This window comes from Falco cherrug, chromosome Z (genome assembly GCF_023634085.1).
Source record: "Falco cherrug isolate bFalChe1 chromosome Z, bFalChe1.pri, whole genome shotgun sequence".
Classification (NCBI taxonomy): Eukaryota; Metazoa; Chordata; class Aves; order Falconiformes; family Falconidae; genus Falco; species Falco cherrug.
Window position 1 is genome coordinate 36984636 of NC_073720.1, and position 15535 is coordinate 37000170.

Sequence of the window (15535 nt, forward strand, 5' to 3'; positions counted from 1 at the left end):
TTTGCCCAGGCCCACCGCTCCAGCCTGTCAGGGTCCCTCTGGATGGCATCCCTTCTCTCCAGTGTGTCAACCTCACCACACAGCTTGGTGTCATCAGCAAACTTGCTGAGGGTGCAATCAATGCCACTACCCATGTCTCTGACAGACATGTTAAATAATCCTCATCCTGATACCAACCCCTGAGGAGCACCACCCATCACTGGTGTCCACTTGGACACTGAGCTGTTGACCACAACTCTTTGAGTGTGACCATCCAGACAATTCCTTATCCACCAGGTGGTCCCTCCATCAAATCCGTGTCTCTGCAGTTTAGAGAGAAGGATGTCTTGCAGGACAGTGTCCAGTGCTTTTCAAAAGTCCAGATAGATGATGTCAGATTCTCTTTCTTCATCCACCAATACTGTAACTGCGTCATAGAAGGTCACCTAATTTGTCAGGCACAATTTTCCCTTAGTGAAGCCGTGTTGGAAGCCACCATTCACTTGCCAATGCCTTAGCATAGCTTCTGAGAGGATCTGCTCCATGATCTTGCTAGGTACAGAGGTGAGACTGACCATCCTGGAGTTTCCTGGGTCTTTGTTATTTCCCTTTTTAAAAATGGGGTTATGTTTCCCCTTTTCCAGTCCATGGGAACTTCACCAGTCTGCCATGACTTCTCAAATACAATGGATAGAGGCTTAGCCACTTCATCCGCCAGTTCCCTCAGGACACATAGATGCGTCTCACCAGGTCCCATGGACTGTGCATCTTCAGGTTCCTTAGATGTTCTCAGGGCTGATCTTCTATAGTGGGCAGTTCTTCATTCTCCCAGTCCCTGCCTTAGCTTTCTGCAACCTAGATGGTGTGGCTGAAGCACTTGCTGGTGAAGACAGGCAAAAAAGTCACTGAGTACCTGAGCCTTCTCCATACCCCAGGCAACCAGGTCTCCTGTTTCCTTCCAGAGACAACCCACATTTTTAATTTTGTTTTATCACCGACATATCAGCCTATAGAAGCTTTTCTTCTTGCCTCTTTCATCCCTGGCCAGATTTAATTCTATCAGGGTTTTAGCTTTCCTACCTTGGTCCCTGGCGGCTCAGACAATGTCTCTGTATTCATCCCAGGCTACCTGTCCTTGCTTCCACCCTCTGTAGGCTTCCTTTCTGTGCTTGAGTTTGTCCAGGAGCTTCTTGTTCATCCATGCAGGCTTCCTGGTACTTTTGCCCGACTTCTTCTTTGTTGGGATGCACCACTTGTGAGCATGGAGGAGACGATCCTTGAACATCAACCAGATTTCTTGGGCCCCTCCAGGGCTTTATCCCATGGTACTCTACGAAGCAGATCCCTGAAGAAACAGAAGTCAGCAATCCTGAAGTTCAGGGTAGTGAGCCTGCTGTGCGCCCTTCTTGCTGCCCTAAGGATCTTGAAGTCCATCCTTTCATGGTCACTGCAGCCAAGGCTGCACTTGAGTTTCACATTGCTCACCAGCCCCTCCTTGCTGGTGAGAACAAGGTCCAGCATAACACCTCTCCACCTCTCCTCGTTGGCTCCTCTGTCACCTGGAGAATGAAGTTAATCATTAATGCATTCCAGGAACCTCCTCAATTGCCTGTGCCCTGCTGTGTTGTCCCTTCAACAGATACCGGGATGGCTGAAGTCCCCCATGAGGACTAGGGCTTGTGAATGTGAGGCTGCTCCTGTCTGTTTATAGAGGGCCTCATCTGCTTGATCTTCCTGGCATGCAGCCTGTAGCAGATCCCCACTGTAAAATCACCTGTCCCTGCCCTCCCTTTAATCCTGACCCATAAGCCCTTGGTCATCTCCTCATCCATCCCCAGGTGGAGCTCCGTGCACTCCAGCTGGTTATTGAAAAAAAAGGATGACACCTCTTCCTTATCTCCCCTGCCTGTCCTTCCTAAAAACCCTGTATCCTTCCATTCAAACACTCCAGTCATAGGAGCCATCCCACCACATCTCTGAGATGCCAATAAGATCATAGCCCTGCAGGTGTGTGCACATCTCTAGCTCCTCTTGTTTATTCCCCATGCTATGTGGGTTTGTGTAGAGGCATTTAAGTTGGGCCCCCAGTAAACCTGGCTTACTGGCTGAAGTGGCTGGAATTCCTTTGTGCTGCTCTTCAGGTAGTCTCCTGCTGAACTTCAAGCTATGGCATCTCTTGCTGGCACTGGCATCAAACTGGTAGGAGCAGGATGGGTTGAGGTTCCCTTCCCCCAGCAACTTTAAAGCCCTCTCCTCTTCACCAGCTTGACAAGCTGTCACGTGAAAAGGGGATGTGGGCTGTGGGTGAGAGTGTTTCTTGATCCCTAATGTTTGATCTCTATCAGCACCCCAGGGAAATTGAGACTCTTGTCCCCAACCAGTCTGTCAGCTCCCCTTATAGGGACCCTTCACCGGACACTCCCGCTGGATCAGAGGGCAATTCAACTGACTTGTTCAGGGAAACACCCAACAGCATAAGGGGGACCCCTCAGTGGGTCTTCCCACTTTATTAAAATACGTTATCCACATCAGAGACTGCTAGCACCACAAAGGACTAACACTAACAGTTTATGGAATAACACTCTTTATTAGTATCAAATTGTGACAGAATAAGGTTCAAAGATTGCTGGAGGTAAATACACTGACTGCAAAGCAAGCTTTAAACAATATATGTAATAACAGCTAACATACGTTAGTCATAGGAAAAAGGTTCTCACCCAACAGGCATCCCTGTGGGGGAGAAGACAGGTTCAGCCCATCAACTGATCCCAGAGGTTACAGTGGAGTCTTCCCCAGCTTCTCCCCTCAGCTGTTCACCTTTCATACCTCATAGTACATTGCATATTCATTCATCATACACAGGACTGGTTGCAAGTTTCTTGCTTTTAATGCAAATTAGTACACATCTTCAGATAGCACTGCTGAAGTTTTTTACTTGCTACACATACTTCTCAGGCAGGGTTTTGCCCTCTTTTGGAGGGGGCTATTTGAGTTGGAGATTGTGATCTCCCACCACCACAATTATCTTTATCTTACTTTCAACTGCTTTTCTGTTGATGTCAGTGAATTGCAACACCTTATCATCCTGTTTCCACTCATATGGGAATTTTTGAATTTTTTTGATTTTTTTTTTCAAAAAAGCCAGAGCTTTCCTCATTTGAAGGGTTCTTTCTGCATGACTTAGATAACAGCGTTCTTTTCACCATCTGTTCTTTGTTTCTCATCCTCCCCAAGGCTGACTACCCTGATCAGAAGTCCCTTCACTTTAGAGTGAGTCAGATTGACCTAGCTTTGTGAAACTGAATTAGAGTTGGGTAATTTGGAAGTTTACAATTCCCCCCAACTCTGCACTTATTTAAGTCCAGGATTAGTCCATTTCCATCACATTCAGGTCAAGCTTGAGTGACTCCAGTCATACAGACTGTGGTTACTAACTGGTATATTGTGCCCAGTGAGGTGTAGTAGTACTTTGGAGGCAGGTAACTTTGAGATGGAGGTGTGCGTTAGTATTACAATGAGATTATTTCATTTGTGGAGAGCCATTTTGCTACAATGGTTGACTAAACCACGGACATCTCATGGATTCTTCATGCAACAACTGGTATGCAGCTTATCAGCTGTGTGATGCCATCAAGTTCCATTCCTAACAGAGCATGACCTGGGTGTCTCTAATCTGGTCCATCCTCCATCACTCCTATCAGCATGTGCTGAGCTGGCAGGATGTGTTGCTTAGGGAACAGAGGTGATGTAGATTCCGTGCATGCCAACCATCCTGAAAGCGATAGCTGTCTTTTACCCTAAAAAGCTTTCTGTAATACTATTCTTCTATTAGGACCCAATTTTCTCTAATTCCCCCCCTCAAGGCGATTTTCCCACACAAGCCTATGACCAAAGATGCTCTTCCCATTCTTGTCAGATGGATCCCATCAGCCCCTAGTAGACCACATTTCTCAAAGTGGGTCCCACGGTCTAAGTAGGTGAACCATTGGCTGTGGCACCACTCCTGTAAGCATTTGTTGATTCATCAGATTTGACCAGCCCTTTTTAACTCCTTCCCTTTAACCCGGAGAATTGTTGAAAAAATCACCTCTGCTCCAGTGTTCCTTACTGCTGCTCCCAGGGCTCTGTTATCCTTCTTTTAAAGAAGATAGAAAAGAGCAACAAGAAGACCCTAGAAATAGATTAACATGTGCCAACATAAATATTTTTAATAAGCCACAAAAATATATATAATGTTTTAAACAGTCTTAGTTTGTTTAGAACTGAGAAGAAAGCTTGCTGTACCTAAACCATAGCTACTCCAACTAAGTTTTTGTTAGACTGCACTGTCATTAACATCACTTTACAGATAGGCTGTTCTGCAAAATTTTGTAGGTGTTCAAAATAAAACCAGTTAACTATTAATGGAAATACATGAAAGTATGAAATATACAGTACCAGTTTCTCATTAGGATACTTAGTGATCCAGATTCTAATCACACTAAAGCTCCTTAATGTCCTTGTTAACAATGCAAGGAACCTTTCTATTTCTAGAGTTTTGCAAATAGGAAAACTTACTATTTTGGAAATGTACATATTTTAGTGTACAAGTAAGTAAGTATAGACTTCAAGCTACAGTACAAAGCTATTCTGAATTTGATTAAGATTACTGTACAGGTATTAAACTGTATGCTCATAATATAAAATGCTAAAGGAACAACTTCTGCTGGTGTACAATAGTATCCCACTATGAATGTATAAAGCTCTTTATCAAATATTAATCACTCCATTTGAAATATACTCAAAATAAAAAAAATAAATGTATATAAACTAATGGTTTATACCTTTCATGTTTTGGAAGTGCCAAAGAACACTAGATTTATGAAAAGTTTGAGCTCTTATCGTACCTCCATTAAAAAGAATACACAAATATCACTGTACTGCAAATAAGTACCTTAGAAGTTGTATATCCACAGAATGTCATAAAGCATGTGACATCAGTCCATGCTCTCAGTCAAATCTAGATAGTCTAAGTCTGTTGTGCTTGGGCAACACATAAGCAAGGCTGACTACCTTACCAGGCAACTATTTCTGAACTAATGCATATCATTGTGTTTCACCCAGTGCCAACCATACATTTATTCTTGCTATTACTTACTTTATTTGTAAAATAACATTTGCTTTTGGATTGTCTCAGATTAAAACAAAGACTTTACAGGGGTTTGCAATGTTTCATGTATAAACCCACATAAGTTACATGAAGTCTGAAACCAGTTTTAGCAGAGAAGTATTTTTCTATTTGAGTCCTAAGTTTTCTAGTTAGTCAATAGTAATGTAAAATTACAACAGTACTTCACACTTTTGGTGTGCTTTTATCCTGATATGTCACAAAGTTATGGAAAATATTATTTATACAATATCATGATTAGCATAGAGGGATTAAGGAATTTATTCAAGCTAGTTTAAAAGCCCAGGGGAGGAAGTAGAAATATAGTAGCTGTATGTATTTCTTGTGCCTTTATGATATGCTCTGCCTACTAGATTTTGCTGTTTCCTGAAAACGTATAAATGAACAACATGAATCTGGAACATACCTGCACATTTCACTGCCAAAGAGCACTGAATAGATCATATACCTAATGCTGTCTCTTAGTTATGTGGTAGGTAACAAAACTGGGAAAGAAGTGGAAAGCTGCAGCAAAGATTCAGCGGAAAAGCACAGTGAGCAGTTACTCTTCTGAAAAGAGCAGAGAAATACATGGGGCAAAGAGAACACAAACTTCTAAGGTCATGACTGAAACCACCACCCATGGTAAACTGCAGAGAACTCTATTTACTTTAGAGAGATGAAAGGCTGAGTCATTGAGCCAATGACATAAACCTTGGGTAGGGAGATATCCTACCTCATTCCTCACTCATCTGATGCCAGAAATATGTCACAAGGTCATTCCCCCCAGCTTTTTCAAGCAGGAGGTAGAAAACTTGAACAGAGAGGCCTCTGGGAATGCTGCAGTCTTTTTGTGTTCAAATGAAAACACCATTAGCTGAGAAAATAAAAGGGCTAAGTGGCATTCATCTAGTTAACTGTTCACCTATGACGCCCTGAAAAAGAATCACTTCTGTACTCTCCAACAGGATCAAATATTCTGTTTCTACATACACACCAATCTCAGTACTCAGTGTGTTCTCACACCTGACTTCCCACCCTTTTCCCTGTAAAGTACTTAATAAATGAAAAAGGAACTGTGAAAGGAAAAACACCCAAACACATACACACCCATTTGCTATATTTACATACGGTCTGGAACATAGGACCAAACTCCATTATTTGCACTGATTGATTATTTTTCCCTTTGAGGGAAGGGTCTCAGGTAGGTGCTTCCAGGATTAAAAGCATAACAGTGGATTTAGCTTCTAAGTCTGCTTAACTTCATTTACCCCGAATTCAAACTGTGAAGTTTTTTTGTAGAAGCCTGGAGTATCTGGATGCGGCAGCTCTACCTGCTGTCCCACACCTCCAGCAGTACTTACCTGCTTCCACAGTAACTCGACCTGCTATGAGCATGTAATTGCTTTTCAGAAGTACTTTCTGAAGGATTCCTTAAGCTGACTGACTAGCTTGGGAAAGGAACGCCTTTGCTGCCTTTCTTTCACTAGCAAAAGCATTTGTGAAGCCACAAGAAAACTAAACCTGTGGGGTTTTGTTTGGGTTTTTTTTTTTTTTAAATATGTTAGCTGTCTGTCTTATTCACTCCACAAGAACATGAACTGTCTTGCCGACATAAAAGAGTTAAGAAGAGAACTAAGAACTAGGCACTGGGATGTGATGGAGGCTTCCTCAATTGGCCTGAGTGTTTGTGTAATCATAACCTAAGTTAAAGGGTCTCAGATTGCATTAAGACATCTGTCTCTGCAGACATACTAAACCTAGTCTTCATTAGTATGTAGCCAAAGATCCTACCACTAAAACTGCTTACCAGGAAGCTTTTCCCCTCATATATATCCTCACAGAGTGGGATGGCTGAGGACACATGGCTGTCACTGAGATTAGATAACTGGGAGTTAACAGGGAAGAAGAGGAGCGGTAGAGTCAGAGGACAGAAAAGTAGTGAGAAAGCTACAGTCAAGCAGCAGAAGCCTGTGGCTAACTCTCAGGGAGAACCCCCCCTAGTGAGGAGTAACTGATGCCATGCAGCTCCCAGACACCTGGGTTCATACTCAAAGACCCTCACAATACCTCTAGTCCCCAGCTACATCACCACTCCCTTTTCAGGAAGCATTTGCACTTCCCTAGTGTAAGGATTGTTGTTCCTTTAATTCTTGAATAGAAATGGCAATATAATGATCTACGTTTACTTGCCTTCATTTCCTTTTCTGTTTTGTTCAGCTTTCTAGGAGCATGCCTATTTCCTACTGTATCTGTCAGACTTAACAAGGAATTCAAGGAATTACTATTAATACTGACAAAGTTTTCCGCATCTACCTTTTATCTTTCTGTTAAGGGCAAATAAAATAAATTAATTTTGCTCAGTGTTACACACTTCCAATCAGTCCTCCTCACAGGACCAATCAAAGGCTAGTGGGGTAGGCTTTATTTTTTAAAATAAATGAGCTAAATGTCTAAATTAAAAATTGCTGTTTGCTCTTTGTGAAGGTATTATTTATGCTAATCAAGTCAACCCCTATCTTTTGATAAACTGAGAAAGTTACAATCCTTTAGTCTCTTTGTAAAACATCTCCTCCAGGCATTTTCAATATATTCAGCTGATATCATAGCATCTCTAAACTAAACTATATATCTGTTTTCTCTAAGACTGCCCTTTTCAGTACAAAATACCAATAAGTACCTTGGCCACACAATATTCCCCAAGGACTGATAACCATTTCTGCCTCAGACTACCAACAGCTTCTGTTTAATATGAATCACTAGGATATTCTCCTTACCTTGACTGTTACTTTATGTATCTGTTACACACATTATATAATGTGTGTAACAGATAACATAAACAGATTACAAGAGAAGAGAAACCAGATCGAGTTCAGAGTCACTTTGCCATCATTGTATTGCAAAAGTCAAAATGGAACAAAAATAGTTATCCATGATGACTATTAATAACAAAAACAGTGAAGACTTAAGATACTGAGAATTTCAGGGTCTATGGTACTGAACTGGCTACAAGAAATCAGTTTTCTTGGAAAGGAAATTAAAAATTATGTTATGTTACTAAACACAGCCAATAATACCTAAGTAAGTACCTACAGGTTGTAAGTTGGGTTTGATAGGCAAGGGACAGAATGAGTCAGCATAAACTGACCTGAACTTTGAAACAAAATTTATGTTCAGAGATATTCCTATTGGGCTAGGGTCAATTATCTCATCAATTACAGGTAGATCAAAAACCACATAAATCACAAATCTGAGCATACTTACAAAATAACTGTCTTTTGTACATTTTTGCTCGCACAGGCTGACCAGTCAGGTCAACAGCAAACAGAACATTCAGCTGAGTAGACAGAAGTGGCTGTTGTGTAACAGCAAACCCAGGAACCTGCTAAAAAAAACAGAGCAAAAGCTAACAGTGAAGACCAGACAACCGAGAGTTGTAGCAGAAGCAGACATTGGAAGAAACTTGTGTTATTTAAAACTCCCCATTCTATGGGCTGCCAAAACCAAGAGGTACAATGCTTAATTATTTTTAGCAGGAGTAACATCTCTTTTTCAACTGCTGGGGACTCATACAAGAAACAATACTTGAGGAAATCATAAACATTTTGAAAACAGTTCTAAGACCCATTATCTTCTGCAACTGAAAGCTTTTAGAGGGAAAGGGAACATAATGTTTCCAGAAAAATAAACAGAAAAAGCCTTAGGAAGATAAATGTTTCAAAAAAATCCTACCACATTTTAAGGAGAGAGGGTCACGATAACTTGATTTCTGAAATGAATAATTTCAAAGTATTCCTGAATTTAGGCCAATATTTAAAGCAGCATATGTTAATTTTTTTAAAAAGTCTGTATAAAGAAAAGAATCTTTCTGCTCCCCTGCTGGTATTTATGAAGACCTTTTCAGCAAGAACAGCCTGTCTGACTTGACAGACGACTGTGACAACTAGAGAAAACTTACAAGATTGGATTGAAATTCTGACACTTTCAGACAAAATGGTGGTTTTCAGATACATGGGTTTGCTGAAATAGAGTTGTCAATTACAAGTACATTTTTAATTAAAGTGAACCAGATACATCTTTTAAGCTGAAGTTACGTTTATCTGTATGTTTACCCTGTCTCTGTATGTCACTGATTAAATGATTAAAGCCAGAATGAGCTTGTGCATCTTCAGTTTCTACCCTATATCATACAGCCTGACTGAATAAACTGTGAAATCATACCAGCTGTACAAGATGAAGTATTTAGGCTCAGAGGTTTCTGTCTTATACAGCTATTCAAAAGTAAGCAGTGATCAGGATCTTTCACATACTACAGTGACAGCATTGCTTCAAGCAATTTTTAACAGATCACAATTAGCAGAACTCCTTGGGACAGTAGGCAACCAACCATCCCTTTGTTAATTTTCATTATCTGCTTTCTGGACAAAACTTGTACTCCATATGTCAATTCCAAAAGCCAGAGAAGCCAAAGTGGTCTCTGATGTCATGTCCATAGTTTGTATGACTGTGGAGGCAACTACAGGATTAAGGAATGAAATTTTACAGTGGTTATGAAGAAATTATCAAGTGCTCAGTCAGGAATATGTCAAGGGAAGGAATTTTTATTCCCAAGGACTCAAAATAAGCTTATCACAGACTGAATCAACATAAATCCACACCTATTCATGTCAGAGGCACCCAAAGTTAATAAATTATTTACTGCGATGAGGCTAAAGGATCAGGTCTTCCTGGAAATGTAGATTTGGCAATTGGCAACAAATGAAAATCAAGGCAATTCCTGAAAACTACCTGAACCTACCTTGAAGGGTTTTTTTTTTTTTTTGCTACTCTGATCGAACTTAAATGAAATTATTTGCTATAACATAAAATTCTTAAATTACAGGTTTTTAGCATCAGTCACAAGCTGCCTGGCACATGTGTGCTATTGAGTATTATTTTTGAACAAAAAAACCCACATTGATGCTTCCATTATCTGCTCCTGTTAAAAGGTAATAAGGGCAGGGTAGATCAAGAGACCCATGTTATTCCAGAACAAAAAATTATTTTAGGTGCAAGGATCAGAGCTAACCTGTCTAGGCCAAAGTGGTACAGAAAGACATAAATTAGCTGCCTTTCATGTGGCCTCTCTCTCTCCTTTGGATAGGTGAAATTTAATGATAGCATGAGCAATACAGTGACTAAGTGCTACCAAAAGGATGGTCATCTCGTATTTTATGGCAGTGACTTTTTGGGGTGTCTTGTTCAACTCACAAATTCGGGGAAAAAAAATGAACACTTTAAAACACGTCTTGAGTTTCCTAGTGGGTTAGAGAATTGAACTGGCTTAATGGAACTTCTGATGATTGTCAGAGCTGCTGCGAGGTGACGGAAATCTGCAGCCAGAAGGGAAGACACAGTCCTTATTTAGAAAATAATAGAACAAAATAGAATAGAACAGAACAGTTACAGTTGGAAGGGGCCTACAACAATTATCTAGTCTGACTGCCTGACCACTCCAGGGCTGACCAAAAGTTAAAGCCTATTACTGAGAGGATTGTCCAAATGCCTCTTTAGGCACACTAAAGACACTGACAGACTTGGAGCATCAACCAAGTAACGAAATGGTTCCTAATCTCCAGTCTAAACCTCCTCTGTCACAGCTTTGAGCCGTTCCCACATGTCCTGTCACTAGATCCCAGTGAGATCAGCACCTCCCTCTGCACTTACCCTCCCCAGAAAGTTTCAGGGAGCAATGAGGTCACCTCTCAGCCTCCTTCTCCCCAAACCAGACCAGCCCAAAGTCCTCAGACGCTCCTCATAGGACACTCCTTGCAGCCCTTCCCTCCAGCTCTGTTGCCCTCCTCTGGGTGCATTCAAGGACCTTGACATCCTTCCTAAATTGCGGGGCCCAGAACTGCACACAGTACCCAAGGTCAGGCTGCACCAGCGCTGAATGCAGCGGGATAATCCCCCCTTCTGACCGGCTGGTTACGGCGTGTTTGGTGCCCCCCAGGACGCGGTTTGCCCTCCTGGCTGCCAGGGCATGCTGCTGACCCAAGTGAGCTTAATGCCCACCAGCACCCCCGGTCCCCTTGCTGCAGGGCTGCTCTCCAGCCACTCCTCTCCCAGCCTGTGCTTGTGCCTGGCATTACTCCATCCCACAGAATCCAGCACTTGCATTTGTGAAATTTCATGCCATTAATCCTTGCTCAATGTTCCAGTCTATTCAGATCCCTCTGCAAGGTCTCTTGTCCCTCAAGACAGTCAGCAGCACTTCCCAGCTGACTATCATTGACAAATTTACTAATGGTGCGTTCAACTCCTGGATCCAGACAGTTGATACATGTATTGAACAGAACTGTTCAATCCCTAGAATGGAACCCTGAGGAACAGCACTGGTGACCGGTCACCAGCCAGACGGAGCCCCATCCACTGCAGCCCTCTGAGCCCTGGCATTCAGCCAGTTCCTCACCCAGTGCACCGTGAACCTGCTCATCTCGCAGTGGGACAGCTTGTCCAGAGGGTGCTATGAGGGACAGCATGAAAAGCCTCACTAAAATCCAGAAAAACTACATCCACCACTTTCCCTTCACCCACTGGGTGGGTGACCTTATCATCGAAGGATATGAAATTAGCTAAACAGGACTTTTACTTTGTGAACCCGTGTTGACTGTGCCCGATGACTGCACTGTCCCTTAAATGGCTTTCAGAGGCACCCAGTACAATCATCTCCGTAATTTTTCCAGGAACTGAGGTTAGACTAACAGGTCTGTAGTTTCCCAGTTCTCCCCTGGTGCTCTTCTGGTAAACTGGAATAACGTTGGCTAGCTCCCAGTCAGCAGGGACCTCCCCAGGCTCCCAAGACCTTTGGCAGGTGATCAAGAAGGTTCTTGCTGTAACACCTGTTAGCACCTTCAGTACTCTGGGATGAATCCCACCAGGCCCCATGGACTTGCAAACATATAGCTGATCTCTTGTGACTTTAATGACATGCACCCCTTGCCTGTGGGGGCCCAGGCATGTGCCACAGCTCGTCTATCCCACTAAGCTTCTCCTTTCAGAAAAAGCGCCGAGTACCAGGCGGGTAAGGAGAATCACACAGGGAGCATGCGGCCTTTTCTGGGCAGATGGCTGTAATGACCTGAAGAGTCAACTTTCTGGTAGGTCTTCTCGTACAAACAAATATCTTACGGAAGCCGGGGCGCAGGCCAGCACCAGCCGGGGCTGGCACCTCACAGAAGCCTACCCTTCACCTCGCTGCCTGCCCGGCAGGCCCCCCGGGCCACCCCGCCCCCCGCCTCCCCGCCGCGGGGCGCAGACCGCCACGCAGGTGCCCGGGCCGCGGGACCCGGCCGGCCGAGGCTGCCGCGCGCTGCCGGGCCTCCCCGGCGCAGCCTGGCCGACGGCTGCCGCCCGCGGGCGCCCCCTGCCCGCAACAGCCACCCCGGCCGCGCTGCGCGCCCGCTCCCCGGCCCCGCCGCCACCGCCTCCTTTCGGGGCGGGCCTAGACCCGCCTGTAGGCGTTTGAGGGGGAGAGAATAACATGGTGGCCGCTTCCTCCCCAAACAGGAGCGGCGGTGGGGTCGGCGGTTCCTGAGGAGGAGGCGGGCGCGCGGAGCAGCTCCGGGCCGGGAGCACCGCGACCGCTGGGGCGTGCGAGGGGCGCCCGGTGGCGGCTGTCGGCGGGCCGGCCGGCGGCAGGTGAGCGGCCGCGGGAGGCAGGCAGGCAGGGAGGCAGGCAGGCAGGGAGGCAGGGAGGCAGGCAGGCAGGGAGGCAGGCAGGCAGGGAGGCAGGCAGGCAGGGAGGCAGGCAGGCAGGGAGGCAGGCAGGCAGGGAGGCAGGCAGGCAGGGAGGCAGGCAGGCAGGGAGGCAGGCAGGCAGGGAGGCAGGCAGGGAGGCAGGCAGGCAGGGAGGCAGGCAGGGAGGGAGGCAGGCAGGGAGGGAGGCAGGCAGGGAGGGAGGCAGGCAGGGAGGGAGGCAGGCAGGGAGGGAGGCAGGCAGGGAGGGAGGCAGGGAGGGAGGGAGGCAGGGAGGGAGGGAGGGAGGCAGGGAGGGAGGGAGGCAGGGAGGGAGGGAGGGAGGCAGGCAGGGAGGCAGGCAGGGAGGCAGGCAGGGAGGCAGGCAGGGAGGCAGGCAGGCAGGGAGGCAGGCAGGCAGGGAGGCAGGCAGGCAGGGAGGCAGGCAGGCAGGGAGGCAGGCAGGCAGGGAGGCAGGCAGGCAGGCAGGGAGGCAGGCAGGGAGGGGGCCTGACAGGCGGGGAGCGGGCGCTGGACCTGGCGCCTTGTCGACTTTCGGCCGCCCCCTCCTCGGGAGCGGCGGGAAGCCGGCACTTGGGCGTGGGGAGCCCCCCCGCGCCTCCCGGCTCGCTGGCCCATTCCCTCTCCCACCTCCGGAGGAAACTTCCTTCCTCGCCAGAGAGGGAGGGAAGTTTGGGGTGTTTCCCTGACGCTGAGTCCGTCCCTGGGAAGGGCTTCTGCCCTGCCCTGGTAGAGCCTCTGCGCTGGGGCCAGCCCTTACCCCGCACAGCGCGGGGCCGGGAGGGCGAAGGCGCTTTCTGAGCTTTTTAATCTTATTATCATGATTATTGTTGAGTTCCCTGCCCCCGTCCGCCGCGGCCGTCCCTCGGGAGCGCCAGGCCCTTCGGGCAGCGGTGGGCCCGCCGCGGCCGCCGGCGGAGGAGCGGCAGCGGGGCACGGCGCAGGTGGCAGGCGCTGCAGGTGAGTCCGCGGGCTGCTCCCTCCTTTATTTCTCCATTTTTCTCTCTCTTTCCCTCTCCGGCTCCTCCCCTAGGCTGCGGCGTCAGCCGCTTTAACCCTTGCGGGGTCGGAGGCGAGGCGAGCGGCAGCGGGGCCCGCGGCGGAACGTTGGCCCTTGCGGGCGCTCGGGCCTTGGTCCGCGCCCGCACGGAGATGGCGAAGTAGCGGCGTCGGGGCTGTTGGAAGGGTGTTTGAATAGCAGGGGTCGTCCCTTCCCTCCGCGCTCTGCTAGCCGGTGGCAGAGGCACCATTTCCAATAGTCGTGCTGTGTTTTGGAAGCTGATCGTATTGGTAAGATGTTGTAAAACTTAGTTTAGTTCTGCCGATTGAAAAAAAGGAAAAGCTAGGGCCGTAACTCTTCATCAGCCTCTACTATCATCCGAGGATATGTGATGTGTCTTTGCTGCGTGACCAGATAACCTCTGTAGCAACTGGATCTGGTGATATGCTAGGGCCTTCGTATGTCAAATAGGGAAAAATAGTTGCAGAAGCTGTCAGAAGCTTTAAATGTGATGTAAGCTGATTAACTCTGCTGTTAATGCCAAACATGATCTTCCAAAGCGCCCCAGTACAACTTAATATATCGTGATGCCACAATCTTAGAAAGGGTGCAAAAACTGAAAGAAGTTGTATTAAATATAAATTAAATGCCTGTTTTGTAACTGTCTTTTTAATGCCATTTTCTCTTTTGGCTGTTACGGTTGAGCATGTTACAAACATGGACTGTTGTGCTGATTTCAAACTTAATGCCTGTGGCTAAACTTTTAGATCTCCTGAGCTTTTAGCTTGTAAACAAACAAGACATTTGATCTTTTTTTCTGTAAGCTCTGTTAGTGTGACTTCTGTAGTATGTCTTGTCTTATTGTGATGTTTTTAACCAAGCTAAATTGAGCCTGTACATGGACACATTAGTAAAAATAAAATTATTTATTTTTAGTTACTTTTGTTGGCTGTTTTCTTGTGTAGACTAAACACAAAGTTAGTAAAAGTTACTGCATCACTTCTTAAGGTAGCATGTTAGAATACAGCACTGAATGTTCTCTGCGTTCTTGGGGAGAAAAATAATGATGGAATGTAAATCACTTCATAACTGTTTGGAAAATGAAAGGGGTTTTATTTATATTTTTTTATGCAAAGCAGTCATGACCAAACTCTAGTGATTAACCAGACTTACTAACCAGACTAGCATCTGTATTTCAAATGTTTGAAACAAAGGATACAAACTAAAAATAGTCAAAACTGTTAGATAGCTTGAGAATGCTTTTAGTGTCAATGTGACTGTAAGTATTTTTTAACAATTTTTTTTTAATACTTGGCTGACAAGCTGCTTTTTGCCATTCCAGTGGATATGAAATGCTAATTATGCGTTCTGTTTTGGGGAGCGCAATGAAAGAGTTCAGCAGAAACCAGAAATGTAAATATTGGCTTGCGGACATGACTTCTGACTTCTATGTTAAAACGCTTAGTGGCACACATAGACACTTAGTACTGCTAAAATCTAAAAAATTGGGTATTATTTTTTTAAATTATTTAAGTATTTAAGTATTTAAGAAAATCCCTATCTTAATTTATAAGTATGTTACGTTTGGTTGTTACTTTTTAGGTTAAGGTTGGGCACTGTGTAGCCCAGAGTGAACCTAACGAGATTTTGGACCAAGTCTTACTGTTTGTTTT

At 45.3% G+C, this 15535-nt stretch overlaps 1 protein-coding gene across 5 annotated transcripts in view; it reads left to right on the forward strand.

Moving 5' to 3' along the window:
• Positions 1-12621: 12621 nt before the first annotated feature.
• Positions 12622-15535, forward strand: part of DENND4C (DENN domain containing 4C) — a 79723-nt gene continuing 76809 nt past the window's right edge. For 4 of the 5 annotated variants that reach the window (XM_055699621.1, XM_055699624.1, XM_055699625.1 and 1 more), the window contains exon 1: positions 12622-12805. The gene's annotated coding sequence lies outside the window, so the exon portion shown is untranslated. Of the gene's footprint in view, positions 12806-13365; positions 13823-15535 lie in introns of those variants that run through there. The other variant, XM_055699622.1, reaches the window with a different exon arrangement.